Source organism: Mixophyes fleayi, chromosome 1 (genome assembly GCF_038048845.1).
Source record: "Mixophyes fleayi isolate aMixFle1 chromosome 1, aMixFle1.hap1, whole genome shotgun sequence".
Lineage (NCBI taxonomy): Eukaryota > Metazoa > Chordata > Amphibia > Anura > Limnodynastidae > Mixophyes > Mixophyes fleayi.
Window position 1 is genome coordinate 56,016,910 of NC_134402.1, and position 26,102 is coordinate 56,043,011.

Below are 26,102 nucleotides of genomic sequence, written 5' to 3' on the forward strand. Positions count from 1 at the left end.
TCCTCTCTGCGCCGCTCCTCACTGAATGTCAGGTGTGACGTGATGACGTCACGGCCGACATTCAGTGTGGACGGAGCAGGGAGGACGAGTGCCGACACCGTGGCCAGGAGAGTTTTTTTGTTTTTTTCAAGGAGCCTGCTCCCTCCACCAACGAAATGGGTGGGCTCAGCCTGTAGTCGGCGGTTCGACGAACCGAGCCTGAAATTAGGTATCGATTCTAGCGAACCGGTGAGAACCGGCTGAATCCCACCACTGGGAACATCTGATGGTGCCACACCGAACACTCATGTTTAAACATAATGGATATGGGGGTATTGTACTCTACTGTGGAACTCCATCTTGCAGCCATGGCTGTCATTGACATTTGGGTCAGTAGGTAAATCCTATCTGGCCTTGGAGGGGTTAAATAATTTATGTTACATTTTCAGCATAATCCTTTCAAACCAATCATGTAAAAGCATTACGCACCTTCAGACAACGTAAATGTACTGATTGGTACATGCCCTCCGCAATGTTGGCTAAGTACAAGGTTATACCTTACTGACTTTCTTCTATATTTGTCAGCAAAGCTTATATCTCCTCTAGGCAGAGTTGATCAGTTGTTCGCTCTTGTATATGCCAATGTGTAGAACATTGCTAAACCACATCATATCTCAGCGCAATGGAAATAGGCAACTCTGGTATAAAAGCAAGGGTAGAAAAACACAACATGAAGGTAAATAGATAAAACAATGTCTTTATTAATATTTGCATGATGTTCAGAGCCCCACTCAATAATAGAGATGGGGAAGCTGTGGTGTAATTATGTACAAGTTAAATTTTGCAGCGGAATAGTCTGTTTAACACAGGTGCGGAGGTCCGTTGATACAATCTTGAGTTTCGCATTTGCTTTGCCGTTCTATGGAATGGCATTCTGTACTGTGTCTATAAATTCTGAATTCAGCATTTCATGGAGCGACAACAGTGTAAATCCGTTCTGCTCTGTGGTGTAGTTGATGTATAATAAGTGAGAGGCCCAGTGGAAAAAGATTTATAGGGCTTTTACAGGTAAAAAAAAATCGATAGTAGGAAATATATATCAACATTAAGGCCAAATTTTGCCAGAAAAACATGTCAAATGCCAGCCCCAACTACAGAATGATGTAAATATAGTGCAGAGCAGTTTTTCTCTAAGTAAATAAAAATTAAGATTTCCTAGAACAAATGACTGTCACGAAATACACAGCATCTTTTTTATGCACTATGGAATGACAACATGTAAATACATAGTAATGGATATTTGCTTGGTAGGGTACATAACCTGGGCCTATTTTCACTACACTGTGAAGATTTTCCAACAGCCCATCAGATAACCTCTTGATCTTCCCAATATTATAACTCACCTCTGTCTAATATCATTGTTTTATATATCCAACATATTTTTATATTGGTATTGCTTTTATGTTAAGCTAACATCTATTTTCTGAAATGCAATATTGTTTAGAAAAGTAGTATAGATTTGAACTTTATATAGTATTTTTCTGCAATGTCATGTTTTAAAAACACAAAATCAAAGAAATATATGGTCCATGTGCCCTATATAATAATACTTATTATTAATTTGATATATGGCCAATATTTTCTGCAGATATGTACGATAAAAGTTCATATGAGTAAAGCTAAGCTTTCATTAACATTTTCTCTTGCAACATACAATAACACAGAATGTGAAAGTCCCTGCTTGATGGAGATAAGGAGATGTGACAATTGATACAAAATGTAAAAGTGTTTGTATTGTACAGTGATCTAACACTGTCCATAAGGATCTATATTATAGTGAATAAACTTGATAAAAATGTAACAGTCAGAATTATGATACACTGTGAACTCTGTGCTAGGTTACACAGAGACAAGATTCAGTAGTGAAGGACAGGATCGTTTCGTGAAATTCACACTGCTAAGTAGTAATAGTTGCAACCATGCAATCCATGTCATTAAGGAAGGGACACTCATTGAAAGGTGGGTGCCACGTAGTGGGCAATTCCTTTAGTCTAATTCCACTTACAATAAGACATACTTGCCATCTCTCCCGGAATGTCCAGGAGACTCCCGAAATTCGGGTCAGTCTCACGGACTCCCAGGAGAGCTGGCGATTCTCCTGCATCTGGCCCATCTACCCACTTCAATAAAATTAGAGCCGGAATGTACTGGCAGAGGGGGCGGGGCTTTGCAATTTGCATCATTTTGCCCCCACCGCCAGTGATTTAATGCTTGTTTAAAGGCATTGTTTAAAGGCACTACGTCACCAGGGGGTGGGGCCAAAATGACGCTAATCGTGAAGCTCCGCCCCTACACCCCTCCTGTCCTCCAGGATCTCCCGGACCCGGCCCACATAAGGTTGGCAAGTATGCAATAAGAGAGTAAAGTATCTTACCAACAGGGTCTGATTTAGGCCGCACTAGTCTAATATGCTCATAGCGCCCTCTCGCCTTCAACACCAGGTTAATGCGCGGTAGGTAATAAAAGCAAACTTATTCTTAATTTAAAATCCAGTTTCCTTCATCCCCCCACCAATGTTTATATTCCTGTATTTTTTTTAAAAGGCCCACAGCACTCTGTGTCACTCATTTAGTTTTCATTAATATCAGAACTTTACAGCAGAACAGAAGCATGAACGAGCTCTACTGACGAAGGGGGGGGGGGGGGGGCTGTCATCCCTGCACCTGTCCCCATTCTTGTCTCACCTATTCACTTATCCTCAAGTGCCCGCCCAAGGATGACTCACTGTCTCCATTCTTTACTATGGGAGTCAAGATTACAACCTTTCTACATTTTTTCTGTCATGTTTTTACTTTGGAGAACGTCAGTTCTCTTATATTTTAAAATAATTTTCAGTTTATAATTCTCCTTGTCAAATTTCTGCACACTCAAAAATGTATTTATTAATAAATATATATTTATTAATTATTGGTCACCATATAATTATGGCATACACCATTCTAGTTAAAAAGTGCCCCTATCCAGACTGAGTTTGGCCAAGACAGACATTTCATTTCACTTAGCGGCCTATGTAAGTGGACTGAGACAGTTAAGCTCAATCTGAAGCATTTTCTTTAATTAGACAAGCTCTAGGTTGCACTGATTGGCTATTGCACTAATGTAGGTGTGCAGCATCTAGTTTAGTGAATCAAAAGTTAATGTAGCAGTTAATAAAAAATAAATTTAACAAGTGTAAAGGTTCAACCATACAGTAGCATACAGACTTGACCTTTATGCATGCCTAGCTTGTCATTTTTCTACAAAAACTGCCCTAGCAAGTATGTTTAAACACAGGGGGCCTGAGTCACTAAGGAAAGTAAGGCAAAAAAAGGAGTAAATGATTTCCAGGACAAACCATGTTACAATGCAAGGGGTGCAAATGAGTTTATTATTTTGCAAGTTAAGTACTGGCTGTTTTTCATGTGGAACAAAAATGCTTGATAGCTTTATTTTTCCACTGAAATTTACAGTTGATCTAGGACATGCCCTACCCCAAATATAAATCTGTCCTCACATTTTAAATTTACCTCCCCCTCCAATGCCACATGGTTTTGCCCAGGTGTAAAGTTACTCATTTTTTGATTATTTGCTCTCCTTAATATGTAGCCTAAGGGCGCCTAACCACATTTGATGCTACTGGTCAGTATAGAGACTAGCTTAGACACCCTAGTGCACTATTGATGTTCAGTCTGCTGCAATTCACACTGAATCCACAAAATACTGTTGTACATGGCGTGAAGAAGCTGCAAGACTTCAGCTGTATGCAGCAAGCTCTGAAGATGCATGGGGTAATACAAGTGACTCATACATACAATGGGGAATAATTCTAAAATATTTAATAATGGGAAACTGAAAAACGGTTCTGCAACCCATGGTGGCCAATCAGATATTTGCTTTAATTTTCTGTGTACAAAAAAAAAACAATTTAATCAATTAATGCCTCTCACTCACGAGGGTGGGCACACTGCATTCTGTAGTTGTAGAAATACTTCCCTGTCCTATTCTGCACTTGCTTGCAGGAAACAATATCTTCTATTGATAAAAGCCTTTGACAAGACCGCTATGACATCTATTTACTTTAGGGGTAACTCTGCTCAACAATTATAAAAAAATGTTTTTCCTAATTAAAATCATTATGCTAGGTACCGCAACTTACTGGAAGAACTTCTGTGAGGCACCAATACTAACCACTGAGCTACCCGGTTATTCCAGTAAGTTTTTTTGCCCACCACAATGATTTGAATTAAGCAAAATCATTGTTATCATCTTTTAGGGGGCTTCCCTTTAAACAAATAGATCCTTTGTCAGTAAATAACCTACTTGTCGCATGTGGCCAGGATCAGCTTTTGGGGATGGCAAGGCAAGGAGGACAAATGTCTAGGATCCCCAAAGCCTGTTTTTAACACGTACATTTTGTGAACTGTTGCAGGAGTCCATTGCACTTCTAGCTTCCTGTCTGGTGCTATCAGCCAGTTACTGTGTCGCCATAACACTTTTACAAGTGAATTGTGATGGTTTGGAGGTAATTATGAAAATAGAATTCACTACTTAAAACGAGAGTGCAGCGTGGTCGTCATCTAGTCAGTCACGTGTGTGGTATGGAGAATTTGTTGCCAAAGTTCACATTTGATGCTGTGTAACAAATATTGCATGCATCAATAATCTCCTGAGCAATTTGCTAATTGACTGTAATTTATTTTTCTGTTACAGGATAGAAAAAAAAATGTTAGGCCCAATGTCTACCTACCATCATAGCAGTGAATGCAGTTGCTGTGAGGCCCTTGGAGATACGTACAGTTCTGAAATGAAATGCCAGTCTTTTAAAACACATATTTTCAACTAAATTTACAGATGGGTGTTTCGCGTGTTGGAGCATTAGTTGTCCCATGTTAACTTGTCCTCTGTGTCAGGGTGGAGAAACAACTGGGACAGTGAGCAACATATATTCTATAGCTCATAACATTTGGGCAGCTGGTATTGGGAAATGTGGCGTGGCCATGTCACAATGGGGGCGTGGCCATGTTGTGATGGAGAACATGGCTACACCCCTGGGGGCGTGCACCATTCTCTCCTATAAAGACAAAACTTTCCAACTTTCCCACCCACTGGACAGAGCCCTCAAATCTGGACTGTACTGCCTAAATTGGGAAGGTTGGGAGGTATATTCTTTATAGAGCCGTTTCTTTGTAAGTGGGGTTTGTTGGCATGTTCAGAATTTGACTGGAATACCCATGTATTCTGAAATACTTACTGTACATAGTTGTGAATTTCCCAAACAAACCAATCATGAGATATTACACAATTTGAACAGAGACATAGAGATATTTAATAATACTGTTTAAAGAGCTGTCTGCGCAAAGTGCACATTTAGTGATGTAATTAACATTATGGGCAGTTCAAAAATGTCATAGTGAAAACACCAAGAGAGAAGATTTTCTCAAGTACTGAGGATATGTAGCAAATGTATGTAGGTCCTAAACCTAAGACCAAAAAGGAAGATGCCTGCATTTAGATTTTCCATTGTCTTATTATATAAGCCTGAAAGAGAAATATTATGGGACACAGGAATATATTATTAAAACCATGTTTATACATTATAATGTATAGTGTGATGTAAATAAATGTCACAAGGATGTATGTAGTAATAGATGTGAACACTATGAACATGGAAGTTATAGTGACTAGCAGTGATTATATAACATAGTATAGGTGACACTGACAGCAGAATGTCAGGGAAATAACTCTCCTGTGTGACCCTAACAGTTTGGCTATAAGACATACTTGCCCACTTTTAAAACCTCCCCATCCATCACCATACTCCAGCTATGAAATACAGAAATTAACAGCATTGCATAGCTGGGGGGTGCGCCATTAAGTCCCACCTCCACCATGACTTGGGAGGATGCTTAATATTCCTGGAGTGTGGGGATCTCCCAGAAATTCGGTAACCTCCCAGAAATTCCAGGAAAGTAGGCAAGTATGCATAAAACATTCCAATAAAAAGTTGACTCGTTATGTCCCTGACACATCGCAGGTGCGCATGTATACTATAACACACCATATGTATTATTATTTAGAGGTTTACACATTTCTGGCAACTTTCATTTATCATTTTTTGCCCTCACATAGTCCTCATTAAGTAAAATGAAAAATAATTATGAATACTAATAAGGAAGCAGGATTTAATATTTGGGAATAATATAAAGAGTCATTGAAAGAATATTATGGAGAAAAAAGAAAAGATCGTGACTCAGCACACTACATAGAGATCTAAAGACACTGCTGGTCCATCATTCAACAACATTTTCAGTCCGGTTTATAAATCAAATGATATGATGAACTTTGGAACGATAGTCGTTCATCGTTGCAGTGTACACACTAATGCCATATCGGGCCGAACGGTTGTTTGTCTTGTGATTGGCCCAATAATCAGTAGAAAACACTGTAGTGTATAGCCAGCCTAATTTTATTGCCCATGTATACTGCACAAAACTGCTGTGTGGATACAATCATATAGAATGCAAGGAGCACAGCTGAGCTGAGTTATAACCAAAGGCAAAATAACTAACATATTCTCCCAGTAGATACAGAAACTTTGGTGCTGAACACAGGATAAAGCCTTGAAGCAATGCAATAGTAAAAGTTGCAGAAATATTTGTAAAAACCAAATAAATTAAAAATAATCTGTAGGTAAACACCCTCTTCAAACTATTTTTTTTTTTTTCAGAAAGGAAGTTTATATAGTATAATTTATTTTAAATACTTAGATTGTAAGCATTATTTAACGAGCAGCCAAATAAATAACATTTCAGTAATGTGAAGTGAGCTACTCAGGGAATGGAAATTCAGTCGTGCTGTTCAATTTTATTTCATCAACCAAACTATCTATCATAGATCCTAATTACTTCAATCCACCCCAATTACAGTGGCTGTATTCCTCTAATGGCAAATGCTATAAATTACCACGAATATAAACTGAGTCACATACTAGGGCCTACAGCAATAATTTCCCCCGAGACTGTAACATAATGATGCCACTGTAAAGGAACTTAATTTTACAAGAGCTTCTAATATTTTGTGACACACAAAGTTTGTTTTATTTCTCAATTGTGCCTATGCTCATGCAGTTTTAAGGAGTGTAACTAATAAATATGCACACACAAACACACACATGCTGATGTTGGGAGGTCATAATTACCAACATTCAAGATATGGAAACTGGGATATGTTAGAACATGCTGTCAATCTACCAATGGAAATCAGGCCTGCACCTTATAAATCAGGACTGTTGCTGGGTATGTAATATACACAACTAAAATAACTATGCACACAATCAGTCCATGCTTACTTTTTATTTCCTTTGCCTTTTTACTTCTTATACAGTAACTGTCTCGCTAAATATGGGGCAAACCCATTTGAATGCAGGCCTCCGTAGCCATACAGGAAATGAACATGATTGGTTCCAGGCCCTCTAGTAGTCCCATACAGTGTTTAAAGCTGAACACTTTATCCTGAATGTAGAAGTGTCAGATGCTTCCATTCTTATAACAGGCATGTTCCAGAGATCCATAACTGAAAGGTATATGGATGAAAGATCTAAATTAGGCCTTTCATGAAAATTAGGGCACTCGTTCACCACTGCTCTGTTATGCAGAGCAGCAGTAAACAAAAAATACTTCCCAACTTTCCCACCAATCGGGACAGAGTTGGGATAGCGGTACAGAGGCCTGAAATCGGGACTGTCACGCCTAAATTGGGACGTTTGGGTGGTATTCTTACTATGAGTTCCAGTTCCATATTTTTTTAGCAGAATGTAAAAAAACTCATGTCCCAGAGACTGTACACAAACATACCTTCTATATTCTGTATTGTAAAATGAGGATGTATGGGGCTATCCACCCATCATAGCCACTCCCCAATCTGCAGAACTTACATCAATTTTAGAAGTTCTGAATCAGTCATGCATCTTTTGGCAACTGAAAATACACAGTGCTCCAAGTGGACTAGTATGCCATACCTCCACTTACTTGTGCAGCTTTGATTGTAAAACTATCAAATTCCATTCACTTACATTCCCCTTACATATTCCATACAGCCACTTCAAAAATTCCACTTCGACCACGGCATTGTACATAAACACACACAACGTCCTCACAAGAGTGGCCACCTTGCTCCTACTCCAATTCCTGCTTAATCTTATCTGAACTGTGCAGATATTTATTAAAGGTAAGAGTTAGCCACTGAAAGTAATTTACTAACTGAGAAATATGCAGGTGCGTATATTTCTATTTGTTCAAATGCTCCTAATGTAATCTCCATCATTACTACATAGTAGAAAGTCATCCACATACAGAATGATGGTGAATTGTAAGATGACATTCTGGAGATATGTGTGTAGGGCCTGTTGGAGATTGTAAGGTATGCCTGAATGTGCATTGTGAATACCACTGAGCCATAGATAGAACTCTCATCTTTGCACTGCAAAGCAACATTAATCTTAGTCCTTTCAATGGGTGGGGGAAAACACTCATGCAATTCCCAATATATTCGTTCAAGCTCTGTTGCTTCCTGTTGAAAAGGACGGTTGACAGTTCAGTGGGACGTCTGGAGCTTTTGTGGTTTCAGTGAACTGGCAAGAAGGGTGTGTAGGTTGCTCAATGTCAATGGGAATATGTTCATGAGTTCATTATTCACATATTCTGCGTATTTGAGTCAGGGTCTCTGAGGTCCTTTGTCATGTCTTTAACTGTACATGTCCAAGGGCAGTGGACCTGGTGTGTGTGTGATCCACCTTTAATCAACTCAAGGGGTGCTCCTATGTGAAGGAGAGGGGACAAAAGGATCCTTCCTCCATTCATGTCAGTCAGGTCATGTTGTCTAACTTGGCTGTCTCTGTTTCCTATTGTCATGTATTGGGAGGAGGTCTAGTCAATGTTTGAACCTCTTTCCTGTGTTCCGCCGTGACTGTATAATGTATACTTCAGCATTCTGTGCTGAAGCTTCAGTATGCGGTGAAGGCGGAGTGACATCATTTTGATCTAACAACTGGTGTGTGGTGCCTCTTACAAGACATGATGCTATATAGTCCCACTCATGGTGACTTTGTGTAAGCGTTGTGCTGTGAGACTATGATGGTTTTTGAAAGTTTTTTACACTTTACTGCTGAAATTTAGCAACTTACTTTACCTTCTTTTGCAGTGATCTGCCCTTAAATTCTGTCCTACATTTGTTAGCTTCATTTTTTAAAAAGAACCAGCATGAATTTTTGTTTCATCTTAATAAGTTTTAAATAATCACATTTTAGCATGTATTTGACAATTTTATCAACATTAAAGATACCTTCCAGGGGCCAAACCTTACTGCTTGAAATCTTATTCATAATAGCACAATATTTTGTTATATTTATGGATTACGAACAATAATCACAAACATACCCAGCTGGGGTGCCTGAACTCCAGCTTTCCCTCCCTATCATCTTTCTAAATCTCATTACCCATGAATGGGTCTGCTGAGCTGGGTGTAGTACGAGTTATCAGTGCTGTAAACACCGACACTGTTTACTCCTATATAATTATTCCAATAATGAACAGAGCAATATAGAAAAAAGAACTACTTACCAGTAAAAAGACTCAGAGGAAATCCGATGAGAGGACATTGCGACACTTCCAAATGATGTCAGTTGCGTGTGCGACTTTGTGTTTGTTTTTTTTAAAGCGGCAACGCACGGACTATGGTAATATTAATTTTATTCCTAACCCTAACTCCTAGCCCCTAACCCCTAACGTAAAGGTAATACTTACCTGGGTCCGTGCGTTGCCGCTTTAAAAGCCGAAAGTCACGCACGCAACTGATGTCATTTGGAGGTGTCGCAATGTCCTGTCATCGGATATCCTCGGTGTCTCTTTACTGGTAAGTAGTTGTTTTTTCTATGTCGCGCTGTTCATTATCGGAATAATTATGTAGGAGTAAACAGTGTCAGCGTTTACAGCACCGATAACTCGATTACCACCGGCTGAGCTTGCACTTACCAAGCCGGTGTCTGCTCAAATGAGGATCCCCAAAATACTACTGCTGTCACGTATAACAACTTTCAGCTTATCATGTACAACCCATGGACAGTACACACCAACCTTATATTCAACAGTCTCTGCATTAGCGAGAATGCAAACCAGTGTTATAAAGCACTGCACAGAACAATAAAATCTATGACTATGACCAGAGTAAGTAGGGAAGGAAGTTTACCTGGACTTGATCCCAAGGCTTCACACGTCTCCTTCCACACTAACCACAGTAAGGAAAAAATCCCTTACATGACTTATATGCCACAGATATTGGAGAGAGAGACATGGCCTGGCATCTCCAAATAAGAATGGTAGAAATAGAATAAGAAATTAATAAACAGAACTGGTCTGATACGGAGTGGGAAGTATGCGTAATATCTTGCATGAAATTGCTATGCACATGCTCAAAAGGTGGGTGCACGCATATCCACAGACGCGCACTTATCTTTCACGCATGCCTGGAGAGGTGGGACGGGGGAGGAAGGGCTGTCCCAATGCTGGCCAAGTACACTAAAGGAGCTTAGGCAAATGCGGGTCATACAGACCTTGCGAAACGCGTATTAATGGCGCACCATTTAGCAGCTACTATTGGGCAGGTGCAAATACTCACTGATGATAATGACTTATTGTAAACCAGAAACATATGCTGCCTATGCAGGGACAGACGCATTTCCAGATAAGTAAAGAGTAACTTACTGGCATTATGACTCCAGCTATGCATCAGCCCCAATATGGAAAAAAAAATGTATGTTAAACTTCTAACTACTGGAGGAAGTGTTGTATTTTATATCTACAATCCCCCCTTTGTCAGTATGTCGTTCAATAAAAATTAAAACAGCAATGAAACAAATTTATAGTAAAAAAAACTAAGTTCAGCATTTTTTGCAAGGGTCAGCACTTTCACAGGGATATTCTACCTGACTGTGCTTTATCACTACAGCTGTGAAAGCTCATTAAAATGTACTGCTTAGCATGGGGTCCCAGTTACAATTAGGTACAAGTGTGACATTTAACAGATCCAATTAACATTCTATCACTACCTGGATTTTTTTTTGTTAATACATCAGCTTTTTTCTCACATATAGCAGTATACATAATTTCCTACTAAATCTACAATTCTATGACATCTATCAGTAAACATACATAAATATAATAGTGAGTTCAATACATGCAGAAAGGGGTAGGATAAAGAGTGCTCTGGGTGCGTTCTAGTTTGGGAGATAATATAGACTGCTACCTATTTGGACCTGCTAAGTGGGGGGATGTCCGTCCCCCCTAGGTGAAGTACAGTTTGGTCTGGGATAGGGTCTGGTCTGGCGCTATCTATACCACCCGATGTTGTCTATTTGTTCTGGCCAATTGTTTATTATTTTATATAGACGTTCTGGTGTGCTGGTGTGTTATAAGTCTTTAGTATCCAGTTACCCCATTATCTGGGATAAAGGAGCAACATGAAGGCAATAAATACATAAATAATAATGCAGCAGGCACCACCACCGTGTGTATACAAAATATTAGTCCTTCGAATATATGTCAGTTATGTAAAAAACAATAAAACACTGCAACAATTGCAAACACAGACATTAGTGACATTAACATAAGCAGTCTAGCTATACATGAAGAGGACAAACACAGAAAATAAGGACAATAACCCAATGTCTACCAACCATTTTATAAGGGTAAGCATAATCCAGGACATATCCTCACAGTTACCAAGGGTACCCTTAAAGAGAACACAAGAGGGACACAGAAGGAACAACAAAAATAAAGATGAACACAAACCATCAGTTTTAGACAAGGGTATGTTCACCCTGAGCTCCTTTAATCTAACGAAAACCCTGAAAACCCATAAATCATTTCCCCAAAAATGTCTCAAATTTGCAATATATATCAAGCTAGACAAATTCCAAACATATATTGACATCCAAAGAGTCACAAGAAATCTCACCCTAAAAAAAAATCTTTAGGTAAAACAAGGAGAAACCATAAACAGAACATTGTTAACGGAATTTAGACATACCCCCCTAAAACCACCATCTACGTTCTACCCTACACATTTAAAGGAACACTGTGGGCCTCATTTAGAGTCGGATGCAAAGTACGTTTTAGGCGCAACGACCAAAAAAACACTATCACGCATGTGCAGCAAGCACCATATCCGCCTGCATCTTGGACGCAATTAACACTTGCGGCAGCTTGTGGCTTGCTACGAGGGATAGGGCGTAACATGGAGTTAGCTAGCTGCAGGAACTGCTCGCAGCTCGGTAGGGTATTACGAGTTGGACGCAACTGGGGTTGCATGCTACTCGTAATACCCTACAAAGCTACGGCACACTCCCACTCTTACACGTCTTAGGCACACATTGCGTCCGACTCTAAATGAGGCCCTGTGTCTCCAGTTTCATGAAATTAGTGGAAGATGATATACAAAGCAGTAGAGAAAAGGGTGTGAAAAAAGAGAAAAAATTATTTAACAAGACCAGAGAAAAAAGCAGTAAAAGATTTAATAGAAAACCAGAATATAGTGATTAAAGATATTAAGACAGAAAGAATTGCGTGCAGGAGGCTTACAACCTCCTAAATGATACCAACACATATGAATCACTTCCATAGCAGTCTACCTTCTGCCTTCATTCTTGATATATGAAGATGTTTTATTAAGTTTAGTTTTCCTTACTATTTACAATTATGTAGACTATATATGCTATTTATTAGTTACTGTTTGCCATAGATTATTCTATGCGTTGAGTTATAGTGTTACTTTTCTTTTAGAAGCACTGCAATTAAAACATTCCCAAACCCATACAGTGAAATACAGGAACAATCTCTGTCTGGCTATTAATGATCAGAACATTTTCCTGGCAAACCTTTCAGCTGTTTTGAGAATAGATGTCCCTTACTGCCTTCTATACTGTCACATCTATCATTTGTGTTATTCTGGAGAGTAAAAGATAGTGGAAATTCATTCTACACACTAAAGCCATCAAAATAAGAAAAGATTTAAGGTAATGTTGGGTTCATTTAATAGTACAGTTTGAAATGTTGCAGTAATTGACTATTATATTTATGCCATTTGCAGTATATTTAGAAAAGGACTCTGCAATTGGATGCAAGATAGTTCATAATCCAGTCTTTAAAGAAATACCAGCCAATATTATAGATTTGAAAATAGAGACAAAACAGGCAATGGCGCTATGGCGGAGTGTTTACCGGCAGGTAGAGACTGTATTTAAATTAGAATCTGTGTACAACTAAGATAACATATAGCGAGTGGTCAAAGTGGACATTTAGAAGGGGCGATGAGGTAAAGTTAATTGGAATGTAAGTGAATGGAATGTGATAGTGTTACAATTAAGGCAGTAGGAGAAGTGTCGGTATGACATACCACTGTATACACCCCACTTCTACCACTGTATATATAATGTAAGTGAATGGAATGTGATAGTGTTACAATGAAGGCAGTAGGAGAAGTGTCAGTATGACATACCACCGTATACACCCCACTTCTACCACTGTATATATAATGTAAGTGAATGGAATGTGATAGTGTTACAATGAAGGCAGTATGAGAAGTGTTAGTATGACATACCACTGTATACACCTCACTTCTACCACTGTATATATAATGTAAGTGAATGGAATGTGATAGTGTTACAATGAAGGCAGTAGGAGAAGTGTCAGTATGACATACAACCGTATACACCCCACTTCTAACACTGTATATATAATGTAAGTGAATGGAATGTGATAGTGTTACAATGAAGGCAGTATGAGAAGTGACAGTATGACATACCACCGTATACACCCCACTTCTACCACTGTATATATAATGTAAGTGAATGGAATGTGATAGTGTTACAATGAAGGCAGTATGAGAAGTGTCGGTATGACATACCACCGTATACACCTCCACTTCTACCACTGTGTATATAATGTAAGTGAATGGAATGTGATAGCTTTACAATAAAGGTGGTAAGAGAAGTGTCGGTATGGCATACCACCGTATACACCTCCACTTCTACCACTGTATATATAATGTAAGTGAATGGAATGTGATAGCTTTACAATAAAGGTGGTAAGAGAAGTGTCGGTATGGCATACCACCGTATACACCTCCACTTCTACCACTGTATATATAATGTAAGTGAATGGAATGTGATAGTGTTACAATGAAGGCAGTAGGAGAAGTGTCGGTATGACATACCACCGTATACACCTCTACTTCTACCACTGTATATATAATGTAAGTGAATGGAATGTGATAGCTTTACAATAAAGGTGGTAAGAGAAGTGTCGGTATGGCATACCACCGTATACACCTCCACTTCTACCACTGTATATATAATGTAAGTGAATGGAATGTGATAGTGTTACAATGAAGGCAGTATGAGAAGTGTCGGTATGACATACCACCGTATACACCCCACTTCTACCACTGTATATATAATGTAAGTGAATGGAATGTGATAGCTTTACAATAAAGGTGGTAAGAGAAGTGTCGGTATGGCATACCACCGTATACACCTCCACTTCTACCACTGTATATATAATGTAAGTGAATGGAATGTGATAGTGTTACAATGAAGGCAGTAGGAGAAGTGTCGGTATGACATACCACCGTATACACCTCTACTTCTACCACTGTATATATAATGTAAGTGAATGGAATGTGATAGCTTTACAATAAAGGTGGTAAGAGAAGTGTCGGTATGGCATACCACCGTATACACCTCCACTTCTACCACTGTATATATAATGTAAGTGAATGGAATGTGATAGTGTTACAATGAAGGCAGTATGAGAAGGGTCGGTATGACATACCACCGTATACACCCCACTTCTACCACTGTATATATAATGTAAGTGAATGGAATGTGATAGTGTTACAATGAAGGCAGTAGGAGAAGTGTCAGTATGACATACAACCGTATACACCCCACTTCTACCACTGTATATATAATGTAAGTGAATGGAATGTGATAGTGTTACAATGAAGGCAGTATGAGAAGTGTCAGTATGACATACCACTGTATACACCTCACTTCTACCACTGTATATATAATGTAAGTGAATGGAATGTGATAGTGTTACAATGAAGGCAGTAGGAGAAGTGTCAGTATGACATACCACCGTATACACCCCACTTCTACCACTGTATATATAATGTAAGTGAATGGAATGTGATAGTGTTACAATGAAGGCAGTATGAGAAGTGACAGTATGACATACCACCGTATACACCCCACTTCTACCACTGTATATATAATGTAAGTGAATGGAATGTGATAGTGTTACAATGAAGGCAGTAGGAGAAGTGTCAGTATGACATACAACCGTATACACCCCACTTCTAACACTGTATATATAATGTAAGTGAATGGAATGTGATAGTGTTACAATGAAGGCAGTATGAGAAGTGACAGTATGACATACCACCGTATACACCCCACTTCTACCACTCTATATATAATGTAAGTGAATGGAATGTGATAGTGTTACAATGAAGGCAGTAGGAGAAGTGTCAGTATGACATACCACCGTATACACCCCACTTCTACCACTCTATATATAATGTAAGTGAATGTAATGTGATAGTGTTACAATGAAGGCAGTAGGAGAAGTGTCGGTATGACATACCACCGTATACACCTCCACTTCTACCACTGTATATATAATGTAAGTGAATGGAATGTGATAGCTTTACAATAAAGGTGGTAAGAGAAGTGTCGGTATGGCATACCACCGTATACACCTCCACTTCTACCACTGTATATATAATGTAAGTGAATGGAATGTGATAGTGTTACAATGAAGGCAGTAGGAGAAGTGTCGGTATGACATACCACCGTATACACCTCTACTTCTACCACTGTATATATAATGTAAGTGAATGGAATGTGATAGCTTTACAATAAAGGTGGTAAGAGAAGTGTCGGTATGGCATACCACCGTATACACCTCCACTTCTACCACTGTATATATAATGTAAGTGAATGGAATGTGATAGTGTTACAATGAAGGCAGTATGAGAAGTGTCAGTATGACATACCACTGTATACACCCCCACTTCTACCACTGTGTATATAATGTAAGTGAATGGAATGTGATAGTGTTACAATGAAGGCAGTATGAGAAGTGTCAGTATGACATACCACTGTATACACCTCACTTCTACCACTGTATATATAATGTAAGTGAATGAAATGTGATAGTGTTACAATGAAGGCAGTAGGAGAAGTGGCGGTATGACATACCACCGTATACACCCCACTTCTACCACTGTATATATAATGTAAGTGAATGGAATGTGATAGTGTTACAATGAAGGCAGTATGAGAAGTGTCAGTATGACATACCACTGTATACACCCCCACTTCTACCACTGTGTATATAATGTAAGTGAATGGAATGTGATAGTGTTACAATGAAGGCAGTATGAGAAGTGTCAGTATGACATACCACTGTATACACCTCACTTCTACCACTGTATATATAATGTAAGTGAATGAAATGTGATAGTGTTACAATGAAGGCAGTATGAGAAGTGTCAGTATGACATACCACCGTATACACCTCCACTTCTACCACTGTATATATAATGTAAGTGAATGGAATGTGATAGTGTTACAATGATGGCAGTATGAGAAGTGTCGGTATGACATACCACTGTATACACCCCACTTCTACCACTGTATATATAATGTAAGTGAATGGAATGTGATAGTGTTACAATGAAGGCAGTATGAGAAGTGTCAGTATGACATACCACCGTATACACCCCACTTCTACCACTGTATATATAATGTAAGTGAATGGGATGTGATAGTGTTACAATGAAGGCAGTATGAGAAGTGTCAGTATTGCATACAACCGTATGTCCCCCACTTCTACCACTGTATATATAATGTAAGTGAATGGAATGTGATAGTGTTACAATGAAGGCAGTATGAGAAGTGTCAGTATGACATACCACCGTATACACCCCACTTCTACCACTGTATATATAATGTAAGTGAATGGAATGTGATAGTGTTACAATGAAGGCAGTATGAGAAGTGTCGGTATGACATACCACTGTATACACCTCCACTTCTACCACTGTATATATAATGTAAGTGAATGGAATGTGATAGTGTTACAATGAAGGCAGTATGAGAAGTGACAGTATGACATACCACCGTATACACCTCCACTTCTACCACTGTATATATAATGTAAGTGAATGGAATGTGATAGTGTTACAATGAAGGCAGTATGAGAAGTGACAGTATGACATACCACCGTATACCCCCCCACTTCTACCACTGTATATATAATGTAAGTGAATGGAATGTGATAGTGTTACAATGATGGCAGTAGGAGAAGTGTCAGTATGACATACCACCGTATACACCCCACTTCTACCACTGTATATATAATGTAAGTGAATGGAATGTGATAGTGTTACAATGAAGGCAGTATGAGAAGTGTCGGTATGACATACCACTGTATACACCTCCACTTCTACCACTGTATATATAATGTAAGTGAATGGAATGTGATAGTGTTACAATGAAGGCAGTATGAGAAGTGACAGTATGACATACCACCGTATACACCTCCACTTCTACCACTGTATATATAATGTAAGTGAATGGAATGTGATAGTGTTACAATGAAGGCAGTATGAGAAGTGACAGTATGACATACCACCGTATACCCCCCCACTTCTACCACTGTATATATAATGTAAGTGAATGGAATGTGATAGTGTTACAATGATGGCAGTAGGAGAAGTGTCAGTATGACATACCACCGTATACACCCCACTTCTACCACTGTATATATAATGTAAGTGAATGGAATGTGATAGTGTTACAATGAAGGCAGTATGAGAAGTGGACGCAGTACTCATTAAAGTTAAACAGATATATAAATATCCTTTATTATCTCTTGGTCCATCAAATACCATACACCATCATTTTCAAATCTATTCAGCATAATATTTGCCTCATTCCACTTTTGGGTCCTGTATGAAAATTTGGTCGTAACTTACACTTATGACTCCTTATACTTGGAGAGATGTGTGTGTAGGCTGGGCACCTCCGAGGGGCAGGGGACGTCCACAGAGCTTCTGCCAGCGCTGAATACAGGACATCTAGTATTCTTTATTTTTACACACAAACAATGATTCTGTTGCAGGGTCTTTATCTGTTTGCTGCCTCCCAGCACACTTCTCCTCCCTCCACATAGCTCCTAAAGCCCCAATGTCAGTCACAGCACTCCTCGCTCACTAATTCCAAGATGAAGCGCACAGTGATTGCGACAAACACATTACCTCCTTCAGTTAGTATATGAGAAACAGAGTCCTTAACAGCAGGACTGGAGGAATCACTAGGGAGGAAGAAGAATTATGCTGAGAGACAAACTGTAAAAGTACTACAGCTAACACTGGGAGGGCCAGCCTCAGGAACCATTTATTATACTAACACTGGGATTTGCTGTGAAGTGGGAGACAAGTCAACAAGTTAGTGTCAACATCATACCGTACAATAGCTATATAACTGCCAATGGAGAAGTTGTTTGTAAGAAAGATAAATATATCTGGTATAATGTTATTTCCACACAGAAAGGGCCTGAAGCTGAGATGAATGCCAGTTTGCGTAGAACCGATACATATGTGCCAATACAGACTTGCACATATCTTGCACCTCCTTGCAACTGGAGAGGTGGAACGGGGGAGGCAACGAGCAGTCCGGTGTAGGCCGTGTACAGTAAGGGCGTGTATACTCAGACCATGCAGACCAGCAGAAACGTGCTGCTGCTGATGACTTGGCACAAACCAGGCACATACGCTGGTGAGGCAGAGCCAGACGCACCTCGAGATGTGTATGGCTCTGAATATGGGCGGAATTACAACAGTTTTGTGTGCGTTGATTTGAACGTAATTTACAACCATTTTGCAAACAACTCTGTATCAGGCCCACAGTGTCACAGAGCCCTAGTTTTCATGCTGGCTGTGAGATGAACTACAGCCTGGGGACGGGAGCCCTGGGAATGCTGTGTTAACATATGTCGTGCTACCAACAGCTATAAAATTGACAGATCCAGTAAATTGGAAAGTAAAAAGTCTCCAGCAGCTCTTTAAAATTCACAGAATACGAAAACCGTCTCCTTAGTGTCAGCATTGTAAGGTAATTGACACTTGTGGGTTACTTGGTGGTAGCGTCACAGCCCTCTCATAAATCATCACCTATTTGGTGTGAGTGTCCTGATTTACGATTCACTTTGGAGGTTTGTTAACATATTAAGGTCATATATTTCCACTGTCCTGGAACTTTTGAATGATGTAGTTGCTAATTATTTTTAACTTTAAAGAATAGTAGTTTTTATAAAATTATTTTTTATATTTGCCATCTACACAGTACCCCGCCTATTTGGTTACAAGTTTGTTGTCCTTTAAATATATTTATAACTGCATAATACCAGTATAATTTTATATGGGATAATATACCCTCTTCTGTAAAAGAAAAAGTTATAAATCACTGAGGAGTTCCATGCCCATCTGAAAGCATGACGCTACATGGGAAGGTTTCTTTTACTAAGGCTGGGTACACACTACAGTGTTTTCAGCCAATTATCGGGCCAATCACCCAATAACCGACCATTCAGCCCGATAACGCATTAGTGTTTACACTTAAACGATGAACGATCCAAAGCACCGACCATCGTTTGATTGATTGTTCAGCAGAACTATAAATCTCGTTCAGCTATGGATCGACGTCCTTCCAATCCTGCAGTGTGTATGTACTAACGGTCAGGATCTCCATAGAGTTTACAGAGTCATGATCTTCTCTGCCAATGGTTATGACAGTTGAGCACAGATCTGAGGGTAAATCTTCTAAAGCATGTATAGTTGTATACGTATGCTGATCAGCACTTTTTTCTGCCCTTTGCTGTGATAGGCTGAAAAGGGTGATATTAAGCTGAGGTTAGGGGCCTAATTACGCGATTCACATAGCCACGCCCCATGACACGGCAGCGAGAGGTCTCTGAAGGTTGCAAGTTTGTACTATTGTGGGGTGTAATTATATGCATTTGTATGCCTGAATACTGCTGTTTTTGAGTTGGAAGTTTCTCAACGTACACACATAACTATGCATTTCTTGCGACAGAACTTTTATGAGTACATTGTAAGTGCAAAATGCATCTTTAAATAAGGCCCTTAGTAACTTCATTAGATAACCAGTGACCAACGGATCAATCACTCTCTGCACACAAGGAGAACTGTAAATGACATCATAGGCAGGGCCATCTTTTCCATTGGGCACGATGGGCAGGTGCCCGGGGGCCCCATGGGCAAGGGGGCCCCATAGACAAGGCTCTTAAGTAAAATAAATAATCCTGCAAAAAAAAATAAAAAAAAAATCTTGCAAATATATCTATATCTATCTATCTATCTATCTATCTAATATATCTATCTATCTATCTATCTATCTCTCTATCTCTATATCTATATCTATATCTCTCTATCTATCTCTCTATCTATCTATCTATATATCTATCTCTATCTATGATACACATATATAGAGGTAGGGGCCCTGCTGCACTGCTTTGTCCGGGGGCCCATAATGTTGTTAAGGTGGCTCTGATCATAGGTTTGGGATTGGCCTGTTGTTGCTAATGACACACCAATTAAGAGCCAGAATAGTATGTCAGAAGCCATATCTAAAAATATACTCACTGTGATAGGTAACATTCAGCTTCAGAAGCAGGAAATAATAAAAAGACATTTTGATTATCCAGAATATTCTAGAAAAGTGATGTCCTAGTATTTATATGAAGATTGACACATATATTAATTCAAGGAATAAAAAGACCAACCTCAGGGCCAAATACTGATGATGTTATATATTAGGATCTGTGTCAGGATTATGAGGCTGCAATCAAGCCTTGGACAGACCTTCACTAGGGCTTGCACAGCTTGGTGCTCACTAATGTTATAAAGAAAAAGTCAGCAAACTTTTGGAGCATTTTTTGTTACTGTAAAATCCAGTGCTTAATATAGTCAGTACCTGTAGGCAGCTCGTGTCCCAGTTTATAATGTAACTTGTACAGGAGATAGCGGAACTTTCACAAAGTGCAGTGAATGTAACACAGATACCAAATTCTCTTATGTAAACCCAAGGTAGATGTAAGAAAAAATAAATTGCCTAAAGGACATTTTATGAGCAAAACACATAGAACTAGAATTTTGTCTAAAATAGTAATTCAATTGCAGATTAATTCAAATGTGAAGTAAAATCGGAACCGTGACAACAAAGCGCTACGGAATCTGCTGGCGCTATATAAATAAATGATGATGATGATGATGATGATGAAAGCACATATCATACTATCAAACCTTCCAATATTTCCAATGGTCAGCTCTTACAGATACATCACACCTTGAGATACAAATTAACATATAGCACAGGTTTACTATACTTTGGGCAGGGACTGGTAGGCAAATATTTCCCCAGAGCAAAACTTGTCTCAGCAGCCTATTAGAAACATTTTATAGGGGAAAAAATGCAAGTAGCCCAGTGACCCTGCCCAAAGTACCAAGCTATGAGACTAGCCCATGGGGGAAGCATTTGGATTGCAGACCAAGGTGGTGCATGTCTGCAGGGTGCAAGTATATGGACTGTCTAATGGAAAAAGCTGGCTGGATCAGGGGTGTTCCTTCCTGAGGACATATTTGTACGAACTTCAGAAGTAGTTGATTTTTCCACCACCTCAGAAATGTCGGACATCAAGTCTCATTCTCGTCTTTTAATTATACTTGCCTACTTTTAAAGGCAGCTGCCCGGAGGGGGTCCATCGCGTGGCCAAGCCCCCGCGTGTTGCGCCGTTAGGCCCCACCCCGGTCAATCTTAGACAATTTCGGCCAATTGCAGCAGGGGCAGGGCTACAATGGCACGTTTAACCCCGGCCCCACCCTCTTCAACAACGGAGATGGCTGCATCCGGGATGTTTGACTGCTAAAAATTCGGGAGTCTCCCGGACATTCCGAGAGAGTAGGCAACTATGCTTTTAATAAGCCACATTTCCCGCCTTCCAGTTGTAGTTCTGCGGATGAGCCCTTACCTAGGTCACTCTTCAAACACAAAAATGACATGTAATATAGACAGTCCCATATGTCCCCTCACTCTCATAATTCATTTAAGACATAAATGAATTTAAGTTGAGCAGTATTTAGGAGAAAAGAGTTGAAATAAAGTGTGTGGCTCAGAAGTGTTAATAGGCTTTTCATTCTTTTCTCCATATACATTGATAGGAGGATTTGTAAACCTGCAAATCTAGGCAGACACTGTTCCAAGTACAGTGGGATGGGCATGTAGCTTGAAATGCGCTAGACATAAAGTTGCACACATAAAAGATTATTGGAAGTCCACACTTTTTTGTTGTTCTTTAAAGACCCTCAAGGGGAGATCTGTATATGAGTCATTTTGTTTAAAAAAAAAATGAAAATAACCCAATATAATTAAATTGATAATTCAGTTCCCAAACTCTCCAATCTGTTAAAAATTAATTTAATTTAAATTAAGGAGATTTTGGGTGATTTTACTCTGCTGAGTAAAACATACAGCACTCACCTGAGCCTGTGACACATGTGTGACAAAAGGGTAATCACAGCAAAACCACCTGGTGGTCTGTCTAAAAATGATTAAAATCCCCCTTTAATTATAACTAATATCTACTATTAGTTGTTCAATACTGCCACCAGCAAAATTTGATTCCCAAGCTAACACTTTGTGGAAGTTCCTCAGTTCTCCCTGACTTATATCCAACTTCAATGAAAAATTTTAATTAATTAGAGTTGTCATAAACCAAATAATCCCTTGTATTTCAGCAGTGTAGATCATATAGAAAATCAAGTTATCTAGCACGTAAAGCCCTTAAGAACACAAAGACAGAATGTTATTAATTGGCATTTTATATAATGAAAAATGTCACAAATTAAATTAAAAGATATAATCCAATGACACAATAATGTACAAATTTGCAAGCAAGTTTCTTAAATAGGAGAAATACAGAAACAGAAAAACTCACATAGCTTCATATATCTGTTGTAAGGGCAAGCTGAAAAATGGAACAGAACCTAAATCGCGAAATTGATTCCCAGGAAATTAACACTTTTTTATCTTTTAAGCATGTTGTGCACTTACTGTTGACTATGGAGATGTAGGCAATTATCCTGTAGACATGAAAATGTCAGCAGGCTAGATGCCGACACCTCCATTCTGGTGACAGTACGTGCCCAATCTGATACAGGATCCGCCGGCATTGCTCTTATAATGTCGGCATTGTGATTGTCAACATTGTAAGTGCCGACAATAACACTGTTCACATTTTGAAGCTGACACCAAAATGGAAATGTCGGCATTATGCCTGCTGACATTTTCATGTCGACAGGATAACTGCCGACATTTCCATTGTCAGAAAATTGGCCACATCCCGTTGTATCAGTCCTCATGCCCCTTCAATTCAGGGATTGTTTACCTGAAATATTTTTCTCTCTAACCTCATAGAAACATAATAATACTGCAAGAATCAACAGAGCATAAATTTACACACTTATGCATACTAAATATAAATATGTAATATTAGTTATTTGGGACAATACTTCATTTCTATGGCTTCTCTGGGTTTGCAATCATGCTTGACATTGGATATGCCTAGTTTCCCAAATTATGAAGATATGCTGCAGACATCTCAAATATAAATTCTGAACAATATTGTATTGATGTATACATTTCTTATAAAACATATGGATTGCAAGTGACCACACTCTGACTCTTAGGATTCACAACAGCTGGTGTGTGCCATCATCTTTTATCTGGAGATCTTGTGCTGTGGCTGGAGACATGCAGCCTCTCTATGTATTGGCAAACTCCTCATAACAGGACACAGGTCAAAGACGTTTGCCTGTATAGGGAAAATGGATCTGTGATATGTTAGCAAAGTTATATTAACCCCTGCCTTGCTTGAACACAGGAAGTTCAGAAGTGACACACACTTCACTCCTTATATTTTAACCCCTGATCATGTCATATCCACAAGTAATTTATTTTCATACAATCCCAAGTAGTCACAAGCATTACATGCTGGCTACTTGAGATTGACTGAGCAGGAGGTACTGACATTCAGCGCTTATTGAAAACAATGGCATTAGCGGCAAGGCAATTAAGTATTTTTACGCAACTGCTCCAGCTTGTCCTGGCTGGCAGGACATGCTGGCGCTTGTAGCTCCACAATAGTATTTCGTCTTTTGTTTACTTATAAAATAAATACATAAATATCTCCCAAAGTGTCAGTGCAATTGTGCTGAATTTAGGTGGGGGAGACAAGAATGTTTTGGCAGTAGTGATTTATGTTTCAGAAATTTTGCAACACACCAATAAATGGAACAGTTTGGAAGGAAAAGATGCAAAGAGAGTTGACTTCACATTGAGTTCAAATTAAAAAATGACCCTAAAAATGTGACAATTAAGAGACATGATATATTGATATATTGCAAGATATTGTTTGGTGCTTGGGATGTTTTTAAATAGTAATGGTCATTCACAAAAGTGTGAAAAATGCTGGCACACAGAGGTTTTCAATTTGTGGAAATGTACTTTATTATTCATGTAGGCTCCAGAAAATCAGTTTTAGTATTATTGGTTTCGCTTAGTTTATGACTTCAATTAAATATGTCTGAATGTTTTCATTATAAGTTAAAAAGTGCCCAGAAATGCAGTTTCCTGTATAAAGCTCACCCGGAAGATGCTAAAGACATCCCATTGGAAGTATAGGATGACTGCAGATGGACAGCACTTCCTGAGAACCTATAAAAGTCCAGATTTTTTATGGGTAGAATAATACTCTGCAGCCCTAAATCATCATCATAATCATTTATTTATATAGTGCCACTAATTCTGCAGTGCTGTACAGAGAACTCACTCACATCAGTCCCTGCCCCATTGGAGCTTACAGTCTAAATTCCCTAACATACACACACACAGACAGAGACTAGGGTAAATTTTTTGATAGCAGCCAATTAACCTACTAGTATATTTTTGGACTGTGGGAGGAAACCCACACAAACACGGGTAGAATATACAAACTCCACACAGATAAGGCCATGGTTGGGAATGGAACTCATGACCCCAGTGCTGTGAGTCAGAAGTGCTAACCACTAAGCCACGGTGCCGCCCATAAATAGTGAATGCCTTGTACATTCACTTTTCCACCTCTTGGATCTAATGTATATAACCTTGACCTGCAAAAAAAATCTTCATTATGCATATAGGTCCACATGGAGACACATTTATGCACCTAGCCCACATTTAGGCAGGAACAGGAACACCACTCATCCGCCCAGGTCCGCCAATTAAAAAGTGCAACCTTTTGGCCATCTTGGCCTGCAGACCCATGCACATCCCCATTATGTAGGGGCTTTTACACAAGAACAGATGTGTGATGTCTCTACACAGCACTTGCCCTGAACCTTTCCACCTTTATAAATAACCTTTATGGGTCTAGGTTTATTTTAGGGTAATTTTCTGTCATTTGGATTACTAAGATCTACTAAAACACATATAAAATTGATCATGTCTTCCCCACGCTGCCACTAGCATTCCCCTCTCTATTACTATGGGTGCCAGGGAGCGATCGTTGACCATATACTCATATGAGATAATTGCTGAGGAGTATGCTCTATGTAAATAAATGTTAATAATAATAATAATAATGAATACTCGTGACATGCCCCATCTCTTTAACTTGCTTAGCAGTGCTCCTCACAGTGGCCTTAGAAGGAGTCACTTGGTTATCTCTGTGTGTATGATATTATCACCAAGTAAAAGCAATTGTTTAATTTTTTTTACTTTGTTTGTTGATTTTCTTAAATCCAGGTATAAAAGATTCCACCCTTGTACATTATTCTTAGCACCCTTTATTTCGGTTTAATCAAATTAATTACGGTATTCCAAAATAATTGGCTTTGTCGTGTATTTC

At 39.0% G+C, this 26,102-nt stretch overlaps 1 protein-coding gene across 2 annotated transcripts in view; it reads left to right on the forward strand.

Annotated features, from left to right (window-relative positions):
• Positions 1–26,102, forward strand: part of NWD2 (NACHT and WD repeat domain containing 2) — a 207,542-nt gene that overhangs the window by 70,253 nt on the left and 111,187 nt on the right. The gene's annotated exons all lie outside the window — the stretch shown is intronic.